Genomic DNA, 14,216 nt, shown 5'->3' with positions numbered 1-14,216 from the left:
ATATGTTTTCAAGGGACCAAAGACTTTGGAAAGAAAATATGTGGTGTTTTGACAGAAGATATGCAACAGTATATGCCATGGAACATACATGGCCAAACCATGTTAACTTGTTCTATTGTAATGATTCTAATTCACTGGATGTGTATGGAACAAATTTAATTTGCCTTACTGTAGCATTCTGGACTCACCAGTGGTTGTAAGTGGTGTGGTCGTGAAGGTGGTGGTGGCTTCTGTTGTAGATGCACTTGTGCTGCCTGTTGTTGTTTCTATTGTCGGTGATGTGGGAACTGATGTTGTGCTTGAAGCTGTTGTAGTTGCCTCTGTACTTGTAGATGGTACAGTGGTTTCTGGAAAGGTGGAGATTTTTGATTCAGATAAATTTAAAGACTGAAGTAATTAGGGCAGAAAATGTATTGAACTAAAATTTTGCTTTTTTTTTAACAACGTGATAATTTTCTTGAATATTCTGGCAGAAGGCCACACGTGTTTTCAAGGGTGCAAAGAACTTGGAAAAAAAATCTGTGGTGTTTTTGACAGAAAATATGTAATAGTATTTGCCAATGGACACACATGGCCAATCCATGTTATCTTGTTCTATTGTAATGATTCTTATTCACTGGATGTGTATGGAACAAATTTAATTTGCCTTACTGTAGCATTCTGGACTCACCAGTGGTTGTCAGTGGTGTGGTCGTGAAGGTGGTGGTAGCTTCTGTTGTAGATGCACTAGTGCTGCCTGTAGTTGTTTCTATTGTCGTTGATGTGGGAACTGATGTGGTGCTTGAAGCTGTTGTAGTTGCCTCTGTACTTGTAGATGGTACAGTGGTTTCTGGAAAGGTGGAGATTTTTGATTCAGATAAATTTAAAGACTGGTGTCATTAGGGCAGAAAATGTATTAAACTGCAATTATGCTTTTTTTGTATCAACGAGATAATTTTCTTGAATATTCTGGCAGTAGGCCGCATGTGTTTTCAAGGGACCAAAGAATTTGGAAACAAAATATGTGGTGTTTTGACAGAAAATATGCAACAGTATATGCCATGGAACACACATGGCCAATCCATGTTTACTTGTTCTACTGTAATGATTCTTATTCACTGGAGTTGTAAGGAACATATTTATTTTGCATTACTCTTGCCTAGCGGACTCACCAGTGGTTGTAAGTGGTGTGGTTGTGGAGGTGCTGATAGCTTCTGTTGCAGATGCACTTGTGCTGCCTGTAGTTGTTTCTATTGTCGTTGATGTGGGAACTGATGTGGTGCTTGAAGCTGTTGTAGTTGCCTCTGTACTTGTAGATGGTACAGTGGTTTCTGGAAAGGTGGACATTTTTGATTCAGATCAATTTAAAGACTGGTGTCATTAGGGCAGAAAATGTATTGAACTACAATTTTGCTTTTTTTTATATCAATGTGATAATTTTCTTGAATACTCTGGGAAGTAGGCCGCATATGTTTTCAAGGGACCAAAGACTTTGGAAACAAAATATGTGGTGTTTTGACAGATGATATGCAACAGTATATGCCATGGAACATACAAGGCTAATCCATGTTAACTTGTTCTATTGTAATGATTCTTATTCATTGGATGTGTAAGGAACAAATTTAATTTGCCTTACTGTAGCATTCTGGACTCACCAGTGGTTGTCAGTGGTGTGGTCGTGAAGGTGGTGGTAGCTTCTGTTGTAGATGCACTTGTGCTGCCTGTTGTTGTTTCTATTGTCGGTGATGTGGGAACTGATGTGGTGCTTAAAGCTGTTGTAGTTGCCTCTGTACTTGTAGATGGTACAGTGGTTTCTGGAAAGATGGAGATTTTCGATTCAGATAAATTTAAAGACTGAAGTCATTAGGGCAGAAAATGTATTGAACTACAATTTTGCTTTTTTTTTTAATCAATGTGATAATTTTCTTGAATACTCTGGGAAGTAGGCCGCATATGTTTTCAAGGGACCAAAGACTTTGGAAAGAAAATATGTGGTGTTTTGACAGAAGATATGCAACAGTATATGCCATGGAACATACAAGGCTAAACCATGTTAACTTGTTCTACTGTAATGATTCTTATTCACTGGATGTGTAAGTAACAAATTTAATTTGCCTTACTGTAGCATTCCGGACTCACCAGTGGTTGTAAGTGGTGTGGTCGTGAAGGTGGTGGTAGCTTCTGTTGTAGATGCACTTGTGCTGCCTGTAGTTGTTTCTATTGTCGTTGATGTGGGAACTGATGTGGTGCTTGAAGCTGTTGTAGTTGCCTCTGTACTTGTAGATGGTACAGTGGTTTCTGGAAAGGTGGAGATTTTTGATTCAGATAAATTTAAAGACTGGTGTCATTAGGGCAGAAAATGTATTGAACTACAATTTTCTTTTTTTTTTAACGTGATAATTTTCTTGAATATTCTGGAAGAAGGCCGCATGTGTTTTCAAGGGACCAAAGAATTTGGAAACAACATCTGTGGTGTTTTGACAGAAGATATGCAACAGTATATGCCATGGAACATAAATGGCCAATCCATGTTAACTTGTTCTATTGTAATGATTCTTATTCACTGGATGTGTGTATGGAACAAATTTATTTTGCCTTACTGTAGCATTCTGGACTCACCAGTGGTTGTAAGTGGTGTGGTCGTGAAGGTGGTGGTAGCTTCTGTTGTAGATGCACTTGTGCTGCCTGTAGTTGTTTCTATTGTCATTGATGTGGGAACTGATGTGGTGCTTAAAGCTGTTGTAGTTGCCTCTGTACTTGTAGATGGTACAGTGGTTTCTGGAAAGGTGGAGATTTTTGATTCAGATAAATTTAAAGACTGGTGTCATTAGGGCAGAAAATGTATTGAACTACAATTTTCTTTTTTTTTAACGAATTTAACGTGATAATTTTCTTGAATATTCTGGAAGAAGGCCGCATGTGTTTTCAAGGGACCAAAGAATTTGGAAACAACATCTGTGGTGTTTTGACAGAAGATATGCAACAGTATATGCCATGGAACATAAATGGCCAATCCATGTTAACTTGTTCTATTGTAATGATTCTTATTCATTGGATGTGTAAGGAACATAGTTCAGAAAATGTATTGAACTACAATTTTGCTTTTTTTTGTAACAACATGATAATTTTCTTTTATATTCAGGAAAGTAGACCGCATTTGTATTCAAGGGACCAAAGAATTTGGAAACAAAATCTGTGGTGTTTTTGACAGAAGATATGCTAACAGTATATGCTATGGAACACAAATGGCCAATCCCACGTGAACTTGTTCTAGTGTAATGATTCTTATTCACAGGATGTACAAGGAACATTTTTATTTTGCATTACTCTTACATACCGGACTCACCAGTGGTTGTAAGTGGTGTGGTCGTGAAGGCGGTGGTAGCTTCTGTTGTAGATGCACTTGTGCTGCCTGTAGTTGTTTCTGTTGTCGTCGATGTGGGAACTGATGTGGTGCTTGAAGCAGTTGTAGTTACTTCTGTAGTTGTAGATGGTACAGTGGTTTCTGGAATGGTGGAGATTATTGATTCAGGTTAATTTAAAGACTGAAGCCATTAGGGCAGAAAAGTATTGAACTACAATTTTGCTTTTTTTTGAATCAACGTTATAATTTTCTTGAATATTCTTGGCAGTGGGCCGCATTTGTTTTCAAGGGACCAAAGAGTTTGGAAACAAAATCTGTGGGGTTTTGAGAGAAGATATGCAACAGTTTCTGCCATGGTACACACATGTCCAATCCAAGTGAACTTGTTCTACTGTAATAATTCTTATTACTGGATGTGTAAGGAACAAATTTATTTTGCATTACTGTAGCATTCTGGACTCACCGGTGGTTGTAAGTGGTGTGGTCGTGAAGGTGGTGGTAGCTTCTGTTGTAGATGCACTAGTGCTGCCTGTAGTTGTTTCTATTGTCGTTGATGTGGGAACTGATGTGGTGCTTGAAGCTGTTGTAGTTACCTCTGTAATTGTAGTTGGTACAGTGCTTTCTGGAAAGGTGGAGATTTTTGATTCAGATAAATTTAAAGACTGAAGTCATTAGGGCAGAAAATGTATTGAACTACAATTTTGCTTTTTTTTATATCAATGTGGTAATTTTCTTGAATACTCTGTGAAGTGGGCGCATTTGTTTTTAAGGGGCCAAAGGCTTTAGAAGCAAAATCTGTGGTGTTTTTGACAGAAGATATGCAACAGTATATGCTATGAAACACACATGGCCAATACCACGTGAACTTGTTCTAGTGTAATGATTCTTATTCACTGGATGTACAAGGAACATATTTATTTTGCATTACTCTTGCCTACCGGACTCACCAGTGGTTGTAGGTGGTGTGGTCGTGAAGGTGGTGGTAGCTTCTGTTGTAGATGCACTTGTGCTGCCTGTAGTTGTTTCTATTGTCGTTGATGTGGGAACTGATGTTGTGCTTGAAGCTGTTGTAGTTGCCTCTGTACTTGTAGATGGTACAGTGGTTTCTGGAAAGGTGGAGATTTTTGATTCAGATAAATTTAAAGACTGAAGTCATTAGGGCAGAAAATGTATTGAACTACAATTTTGCTTTTTTTTATATCAACATGATAATTTTCTTAAATATTCTGGAAAGTAGACCGCATTTGTTTTCAAGGGACCAAAGAATTTGGAAAAAAAATCCGTGGTGTTTTTGACAGAAGATATGCCAACAGTATATGCCATGGAACACAAATGGCCAATACCACGTGAACTTGTTCTAGTGTAATGATTCTTATTCACTGGATGTACAAGGAACATATTTATTTTGCATTACTCTTGCATACCGGACTCACCAGTGGTTGTAAGTGGTGTGGACGTGAAGGTGGTGGTAGCTTCTGTTGTAGATGCACTTGTGCTGCCTGTAGTTGTTTCTATTGTCGTTGATGTGGGAACTGATGTGGTGCTTGAAGCTGTTGTAGTTGCCTCTTTACTTGTAGATGGTACTGTGGTTTCTGGAAAGGTGGAGATTTTTGATTCAGATAAATTTAAAGACTGAAGTCATTAGGGCAGAAAATGTATTGAACTACAATTTTGCTTTTTTTTGAATCAAAGTGATAATTTTCTTAAATATTCTGGAAAGTAGGCCGCATTTGTTTTTAAGGGGCCAAAGACTTTGGAAGCAAAATCTGTGGTGTTTTTGACAGAAGAAATGCAGCAGAATATGCCATGGAACACACATGGCCAATCCATGTGAACTTGTTCTAGTGTAATGATTCTTATTCACTGGATGTACAAGGAACATATTTATTTTGCATTACTCTTGCATACCGGACTCACCAGTGGTTGTAAGTGGTGTGGTCGTGAAGGTGGTGGTAGCTTCTGTTGTAGATGCACTTGTGCTGCCTGTAGTTGTTTCTATTGTCGTTGATGTGGGAACTGATGTGGTGCTTGAAGCTGTTGTAGTTGCCTCTGTACTTGTAGATGGTACAGTGGTTTCTGGAAAGGTGGAGATTTTTGATTCAGATAAATTTAAAGACTGAAGTCATTAGGGCAGAAAATGTATTGAACTACAATTTTGCTTTTTTTTGTATCAACATGATAATTTTCTTAAATATTCTGGAAAGTAGACCGCATTTGTTTTCAAGGGACCAAAGAATTTGGAAAAAAAATCCGTGGTGTTTTTGACAGAAGATATGCCAACAGTATATGCCATGGAACACAAATGGCCAATACCACGTGAACTTGTTCTAGTGTAATGATTCTTATTCACTGGATGTACAAGGAACATATTTATTTTGCATTACTCTGCCTACCGGACTCACCAGTGGTTGTAGGTGGTGTGGTCGTGAAGGTGGTGGTAGCTTCTGTTGTAGATGCACTTGTGCTGGCTGTAGTTGTTTCTATTGTCGTTGATGTGGGAACTGATGTGGTGCTTGAAGCTGTTGTAGTTGCCTCTGTACTTGTAGATGGTACAGTGGTTTCTGGAAAGGTGGAGATTTTTGATTCAGAAAAATTTAAAGACAGAATTCATGAGGGCAGACAATGTATTGAACTACAATTTTGCTTTTTTTTTTTGTATCAAAGTGATAATTATCTTAAATATTCTGGCAGAAGGCCGCATTTGTTTTTAAGGGGCCAAAGAATTTGGAAACAAAATCTGTGGTGTTTTTGAAAGAAGATATGCAACAGTATATGCCATGGAACACACATGGCCAATCCCACGTGAACTTGTTCTAGTGTAATGATTCTTATTCACTGGATGTACAAGGAACATATTTATTTTGCATTACTCTTGCATACCGGACTCACCAGTGGTTGTAAGTGGTGTGGTCGTGAAGGTGGTGGTAGCTTCTGTTGTAGATGCACTTGTGCTGCCTGTAGTTGTTTCTATTGTCGTTGATGTGGGAACTGATGTGGTGCTTGAAGCTGTTGTAGTTACCTCTGTACTTGTAGATGGTACAGTGGTTTCTGGAAAGGTGGAGATTTTTGATTCAGGCAAATTTAAAGACTGAAGTCATTAGGGCAGAAAATGTATTGAACTACAATTTTGCTTTTTTTTGTATCAACATGATAATTTTCTTAAATATTCTGGAAAGTAGACCGCATTTGTTTTCAAGGGACCAAAGAATTTGGAAAAAAAATCCGTGGTGTTTTTGACAGAAGATATGCCAACAGTATATGCCATGGAACACAAATGGCCAATCCCACGTGAACTTGTTCTAGTGTAATGATTCTTATTCACTGGATGTACAAGGAACATATTTATTTTGCATTACTCTTGCATACCGGACTCACCAGTGGTTGTAAGTGGTGTGGTCGTGAAGGTGGTGGTAGCTTCTGTTGTAGATGCACTTGTGCTGCCTGTAGTTGTTTCTATTGTCGTTGATGTGGGAACTGATGTGGTGCTTGAAGCTGTTGTAGTTACCTCTGTAATTGTAGTTGGTACAGTGGTTTCTGGAAAGGTGGAGATTTTTGATTCAGATAAATTTAAAGACTGAAGTCATTAGGGCAGAAAATGTATTGAACTACAATTTTGCTTTTTTTTTTTATATCAACATGATAATTTTCTTAAATATTCTGGAAAGTAGACCGCATTTGTTTTCAAGGGACCAAAGAATTTGGAAAAAAATCTGTGGTGTTTTTGACAGAAGATATGCCAACAGTATATGCCATGGAACACACATGGCCAATCCCACGTGAACTTGTTCTAGTGTAATGATTCTTATTCACTGGATGTACAAGGAACATATTTATTTTGCATTACTCTTGCATACCGGACTCACCAGTGGTTGTAAGTGGTGTGGTCGTGAAGGTGGTGGTAGCTTCTGTTGTAGATGCACTTGTGCTGCCTGTAGTTGTTTCTATTGTCGTTGATGTGGGAACTGATGTGGTGCTTGAAGCTGTTGTAGTTGCCTCTGTACTTGTAGATGGTACAGTGGTTTCTGGAAAGGTGGAGATTTTTGATTCAGATAAATTTAAAGACTGAAGTCATTAGGGCAGAAAATGTATTGAACTACAATTTTGCTTTTTTTTGTATCAACATGATAATTTTCTTAAATATTCTGGAAAGTAGACCGCATTTGTTTTCAAGGGACCAAAGAATTTGGAAAAAAAATCTGTGGTGTTTTTGACAGAAGATATGCCAACAGTATATGCCATGGAACACACATGGCCAATCCCACGTGAACTTGTTCTAGTGTAATGATTCTTATTCACTGGATGTACAAGGAACATATTTATTTTGCATTACTCTTGCCTACCGGACTCACCAGTGGTTGTAAGTGGTGTGGTCGTGAAGGTGGTGGTAGCTTCTGTTGTAGATGCACTTGTGCTGCCTGTAGTTGTTTCTATTGTCGTTGATGTGGGAACTGATGTTGTGCTTGAAGCTATTGTAGTTGCCTCTGTACTTGTAGATGGTACTGTGGTTTCTGGAAAGGTGGAGATTTTTGATTCAGGTAAATTTAAAGACTGAAGTCATTAGGGCAGAAAATGTATTGAACTACAATTTTCCTTTTTTTTGTTTCAACATGATAATTTTCTTAAATATTCTGGAAAGTAGACCGCATTTGTTTTCAAGGGACCAAAGAATTTGGAAAAAAAATCTGTGGTGTTTTTGACAGAAGATATGCCAACAGTATATGCTGTGGAACACACATGGCCAATCCCACGTGAACTTGTTCTAGTGTAATGATTCTTATTCACTGGATGTACAAGGAACATATTTATTTTGCATTACTCTTGCCTACCGGACTCACCAGTGGTTGTAAGTGGTGTGGTCGTGAAGGTGGTGGTAGCTTCTGTTGTAGATGCACTTGTGCTGCCTGTAGTTGTTTCTATTGTCGTTGATGTGGGAACTGATGTTGTGCTTGAAGCTGTTGTAGTTGCCTCTGTACTTGTAGATGGTACAGTGGTTTCTGGAAAGGTGGAGATTTTTGATTCAGGTAAATTTAAAGACTGAAGTCATTAGGGCAGAAAATGTATTGAACTACAATTTTGCTTTTTTTTTTTTTGTATCAAAGTGATAAATATCTTAAATATTCTGGCAGAATGCCGCATTTGTTTTTAAAGGGCCAAAGAATTTGGAAACAAAATCTGTGGTGTTTTTGACAGAAGATATGCAACAGTATATGCCATGGAACACACATGGCCAATCCCATGTGAACTTGTTCTAGTGTAATGATTCTTATTCACTGGATGTACAAGGAACATATTTATTTTTGCATTACTCTTGCCTACCGGACTCACCAGTGGTTGTAAGTGGTGTGGTTGTGAAGGTGGTGGTAGCTTCTGTTGTAGATGCACTTGTGCTGCCTGTAGTTGTTTCTATTGTCGTTGAAGTGGGAACTGAAGTGGTGCTTGAAGCTGTTGTAGTTGCCTCTGTACTTGTAGATGGTACAGTGGTTTCTGGAAAGGTGGAGATTTTTGATTCAGATAAATTTAAAGACAGAATTCATGAGGGCAGAAAATGTATTGAACTACAATTTTGCTTTTTTTTTGTATCAAAGTGATAATTATCTTAAATATTCTGGCAGAAGGCCGCATTTGTTTTTAAGGGGCCAAAGAATTTGGAAACAAAATCTGTGGTGTTTTTGACAGAAGATATGCCAACAGTATATGCCATGGAACACAAATGGCCAATCCCACGTGAACTTGTTCTAGTGTAATGATTCTTATTCACTGGATGTACAAGGAACATATTTATTTTGCATTACTCTTGCCTACCGAACTCACCAGTGGTTGTAAGTGGTGTGGTTGTGAAGGTGGTGGTAGCTTCTGTTGTAGATGCACTAGTGCTGCCTGTAGTTGTTTCTATTGTCGTTGATGTGGGAACTGATGTGGTGCTTGAAGCTGTTGTAGTTGCCTCTGTACTTGTAGATGGTACTGTGGTTTCTGGAAAGGTGGAGATTTTTGATTCAGATAAATTTAAAGACTGAAGTCATTAGGGCAGAAAATGTATTGAACTACAATTTTGCTTTTTTTTGTATCAACATGATAATTTTCTTAAATATTCTGGAAAGTAGACCGCATTTGTTTTCAAGGGACCAAAGAATTTGGAAAAAAAATCTGTGGTGTTTTTGACAGAAGATATGCCAACAGTATATGCCGTGGAACACACATGGCCAATCCCACGTGAACTTGTTCTAGTGTAATGATTCTTATTCACTGGATGTACAAGGAACATATTTATTTTGCATTACTCTTGCCTACCGGACTCACCAGTGGTTGTAAGTGGTGTGGTCGTGAAGGTGGTGGTAGCTTCTGTTGTAGATGCACTTGTGCTGCCTGTAGTTGTTTCTATTGTCGTTGATGTGGGAACTGATGTGGTGCTTGAAGCTGTTGTGGTAGCCTCTGTACTTGTGGATGGTACAGTGGTTTCTGGAAAGGTGGAGATTTTTGATTCAGATAAATTTAAAGACAGAATTCATTAGGGCAGAAAATGTATTGAACTACAATTTTGCTTTTTTTTTGTATCAAAGTGATAATTATCTTAAATATTCTGGCAGAAGGCCGCATTTGTTTTTAAGGGGCCAAAGAATTTGGAAACAAAATCTGTGGTGTTTTTGACAGAAGATATGCCAACAGTATATGCCATGGAACACAAATGGCCAATCCCACGTGAACTTGTTCTAGTGTAATGATTCTTATTCACTGGATGTACAAGGAACATATTTATTTTGCATTACTCTTGCCTACCGGACTCACCAGTGGTTGTAAGTGGTGTGGTTGTGAAGGTGGTGGTAGCTTCTGTTGTAGATGCACTAGTGCTGCCTGTAGTTGTTTCTATTGTCGTTGATGTGGGAACTGATGTGGTGCTTGAAGCTGTTGTAGTTGCCTCTGTACTTGTAGATGGTACTGTGGTTTCTGGAAAGGTGGAGATTTTTGATTCAGATAAATTTAAAGACTGAAGTCATTAGGGCAGAAAATGTATTGAACTACAATTTTGCTTTTTTTTGTATCAACATGATAATTTTCTTAAATATTCTGGAAAGTAGACCGCATTTGTTTTCAAGGGACCAAAGAATTTGGAAAAAAAATCTGTGGTGTTTTTGACAGAAGATATGCCAACAGTATATGCCGTGGAACACACATGGCCAATCCCACGTGAACTTGTTCTAGTGTAATGATTCTTATTCACTGGATGTACAAGGAACTTATTCACTGGATGTACAAGGAACATATTTATTTTGCATTACTCTGCCTACCGGACTCACCAGTGGTTGTAAGTGGTGTGGTCGTGAAGGTGGTGGTAGCTTCTGTTGTAGATGCACTTGTGCTGGCTGTAGTTGTTTCTATTGTCGTTGATGTGGGAACTGATGTTGTGCTTGAAGCTGTTGTAGTTGCCTCTGTAATTGTAGTTGGTACAGTGCTTTCTGGAAAGGTGGAGATTTTTGATTCAGATAAATTTAAAGACTGAAGTCATTAGGGCAGAAAATGTATTGAACTACAATTTTGCTTTTTTTATATCAATGTGGTAATTTTCTTGAATACTCTGTGAAGTGGGCGTATTTGTTTTTAAGGGGCCAAAGGCTTTAGAAGCAAAATCTGTGGTGTTTTTGACAGAAGATATGCCAACAGTATATGCCGTGGAACACACATGGCCAATCCCACGTGAACTTGTTGTAGTGTAATGATTCTTATTCACTAGATGTACAAGGAACATATTTATTTTGCATTACTACTCTTGCCTACCGGACTCACCAGTGGTTTGTAAGTGGTGTGGTCGTGAAGGTGGTGGTAGCTTCTGTTGTAGATGCACTTGTGCTGGCTGTAGTTGTTTCTATTGTCGTTGATGTGGGAACTGATGTGGTGCTTGAAGCTGTTGTAGTTACCTCTGTAATTGTAGTTGGTACAGTGCTTTCTGGAAAGGTGGAGATTTTTGTTTCAGATAAATTTAAAGACTGAAGTCATTAGGGCAGAAAATGTATTGAACTACAATTTTGCTTTTTTTTTGTATCAAAGTGATAATTAACTTAAATATTCTGGAAAATAGACCGCATTTGTTTTCAAGGGAACAAAGAATTTGGAAAAAAAATCTGTGGTGTTTTTGACAGAAGATATGCCAACAGTATATGCCATGGAACACAAATGGCCAATTCCACGTGAACTTGTTCTAGTGTAATGATTCTTATTCACTGGATGTACAAGGAACATATTTTTATTTTGCATTACTCTTGCATACCGGACTCACCAGTGGTTGTAAGTGGTGTGGTCGTGAAGGTGGTGGTAGCTTCTGTTGTAGATGCACTTGTGCTGCCTGTAGTTGTTTCTATTGTCGTTGACGTGGGAACTGATGTGGTGCTTGAAGCTGTTGTAGTTGCCGCTGTACTTGTAGATGGTACAGTGGTTTCTGGAAAGGTGGAGAATTTAAACACTGAAGTCATTAGGGATGAAAATGTATTGAACTACAATTTTGCTTTTTTTTGTATCAACATGATAATTTTCTTAAATATTCTGGAAAGTAGACCGCATTTGTTTCAAGGGGCCAAAGAATTTGGAAACAAAATCTGTGGTGTTTTTGACAGAAGATATGCCAACAGTATATGCCATGGAACACACATGGCCAATCCCACGTGAACTTGTTCTAGTGTAATGATTCTTATTCACTGGATGTACAAGGAACATATTTATTTTGCATTACTCTTGCATACCGGACTCACCAGTGGTTGTAAGTGGTGTGGTCGTGAAGGTGGTGGTAGCTTCTGTTGTAGATGCACTTGTGCTGCCTGTAGTTGTTTCTATTGTCGTTGATGTGGGAACTGATGTGGTGCTTGAAGCTGTTGTAGTTGCCTCTGTACTTGTGGATGGTACTGTGGTTTCTGGAAAGGTGGAGATTTTTGATTCAGATAAATTTAAAGACTGAAGTCATTAGGGCAGAAAATGTATTGAACTACAATTTTGCTTTTTTTTTGTATCAAAGTGATAATTATCTTAAATATTCTGGCAGAAGGCTGCATTTGTTTTTAAGGGGCCAAAGACTTTGGAAAAAAAATCTGTGGTGTTTTTGACAGAAGATATGCCAACAGTATATGCCATGGAACACTCATGGCCAATCCCACGTGAACTTGTTCTAGTGTAATGATTCTTATTCACTGGATGTACAAGGAACATATTTATTTTGCATTACTCTTGCCTACCGGACTCACCAGTGGTTGTAGGTGGTGTGGTCGTGAAGGTGGTGGTAGCTTCTGTTGTAGATGCACTTGTGCTGCCTGTAGTTGTTCCTATTGTCGTTGATGTGGGAACTGATGTTGTGCTTGAAGCTGTTGTAGTTGCCTCTGTACTTGTAGATGGTACAGTGGTTTCTGGAAAGGTGGAGATTTTTGATTCAGATAAATTTAAAGACTGAAGTCATTAGGGCAGAAAATGTATTGAACTACAATTTTGCTTTTTTTTATATCAACATGATAATTTTCTTAAATATTCTGGAAAGTAGACCGCATTTGTTTTCAAGGGACCAAAGAATTTGGAAAAAAAATCCGTGGTGTTTTTGACAGAAGATATGCCAACAGTATATGCCATGGAACACAAATGGCCAATACCACGTGAACTTGTTCTAGTGTAATGATTCTTATTCACTGGATGTACAAGGAACATATTTATTTTGCATTACTCTGCCTACCGGACTCACCAGTGGTTGTAAGTGGTGTGGTCGTGAAGGTGGTGGTAGCTTCTGTTGTAGATGCACTTGTGCTGGCTGTAGTTGTTTCTATTGTCGTTGATGTGGGAACTGATGTGGTGCTTGAAGCTGTTGTAGTTACCTCTGTAATTGTAGTTGGTACAGTGCTTTCTGGAAAGGTGGAGATTTTTGATTCAGATAAATTTAAAGACTGAAGTCATTAGGGCAGAAAATGTATTGAACTACAATTTTGCTTTTTTTTTTTATATCAACATGGTAATTTTCTTGAATACTCTGTGAAATAGGGCGCATTTGTTTTTAAGGGGCCAAAGAATTTGGAAACAAAATCTGTGGTGTTTTTGACAGAAGATATGCCAACAGTATATGCCATGGAACACAAATGGCCAATACCACGTGAACTTGTTCTAGTGTAATGATTCTTATTCACTGGATGTACAAGGAACATATTTATTTTGCATTACTCTGCCTACCGGACTCACCAGTGGTTGTAAGTGGTGTGGTCGTGAAGGTGGTGGTAGCTTCTGTTGTAGATGCACTTGTGCTGGCTGTAGTTGTTTCTATTGTCGTTGATGTGGGAACTGATGTTGTGCTTGAAGCTGTTGTAGTTACCTCTGTACTTGTAGATGGTACAGTGCTTTCTGGAAAGGTGGAGATTTTTGATTCAGATAAATTTAAAGACTGAAGTCATTAGGGCAGAAAATGTATTGAACTACAATTTTGCTTTTTTTTATATCAATGTGGTAATTTTCTTGAATACTCTGTGAAGTGGGCGCATTTGTTTTTAAGGGGCCAAAGGCTTTAGAAGCAAAATCTGTGGTGTTTTTGACAGAAGATATGCAACAGTATATGCTATGAAACACACATGGCCAATACCACGTGAACTTGTTCTAGTGTAATGATTCTTATTCACTGGATGTACAAGGAACATATTTATTTTGCATTACTCTTGCCTACCAAACTCACCAGTGGTTGTAAGTGGTGTGGTCGTGAAGGTGGTGGTAGCTTCTGTTGTAGATGCACTAGTGCTGCCTGTAGTTGTTTCTATTGTCGTTGATGTGGGAACTGATGTGGTGCTTGAAGCTGTTGTAGTCTTATTCACTTGATGTACAAGGAACATATTTAATTTTGCATTACTCTTGCCTCCGGACTCACCAG

This window comes from Leucoraja erinacea, chromosome 29 (assembly GCF_028641065.1).
Source record: "Leucoraja erinacea ecotype New England chromosome 29, Leri_hhj_1, whole genome shotgun sequence".
NCBI lineage: Eukaryota > Metazoa > Chordata > Chondrichthyes > Rajiformes > Rajidae > Leucoraja > Leucoraja erinaceus.
The sequence above is the reverse complement of the archived record's forward strand: the minus strand, read 5'-3'. Positions refer to the sequence as shown.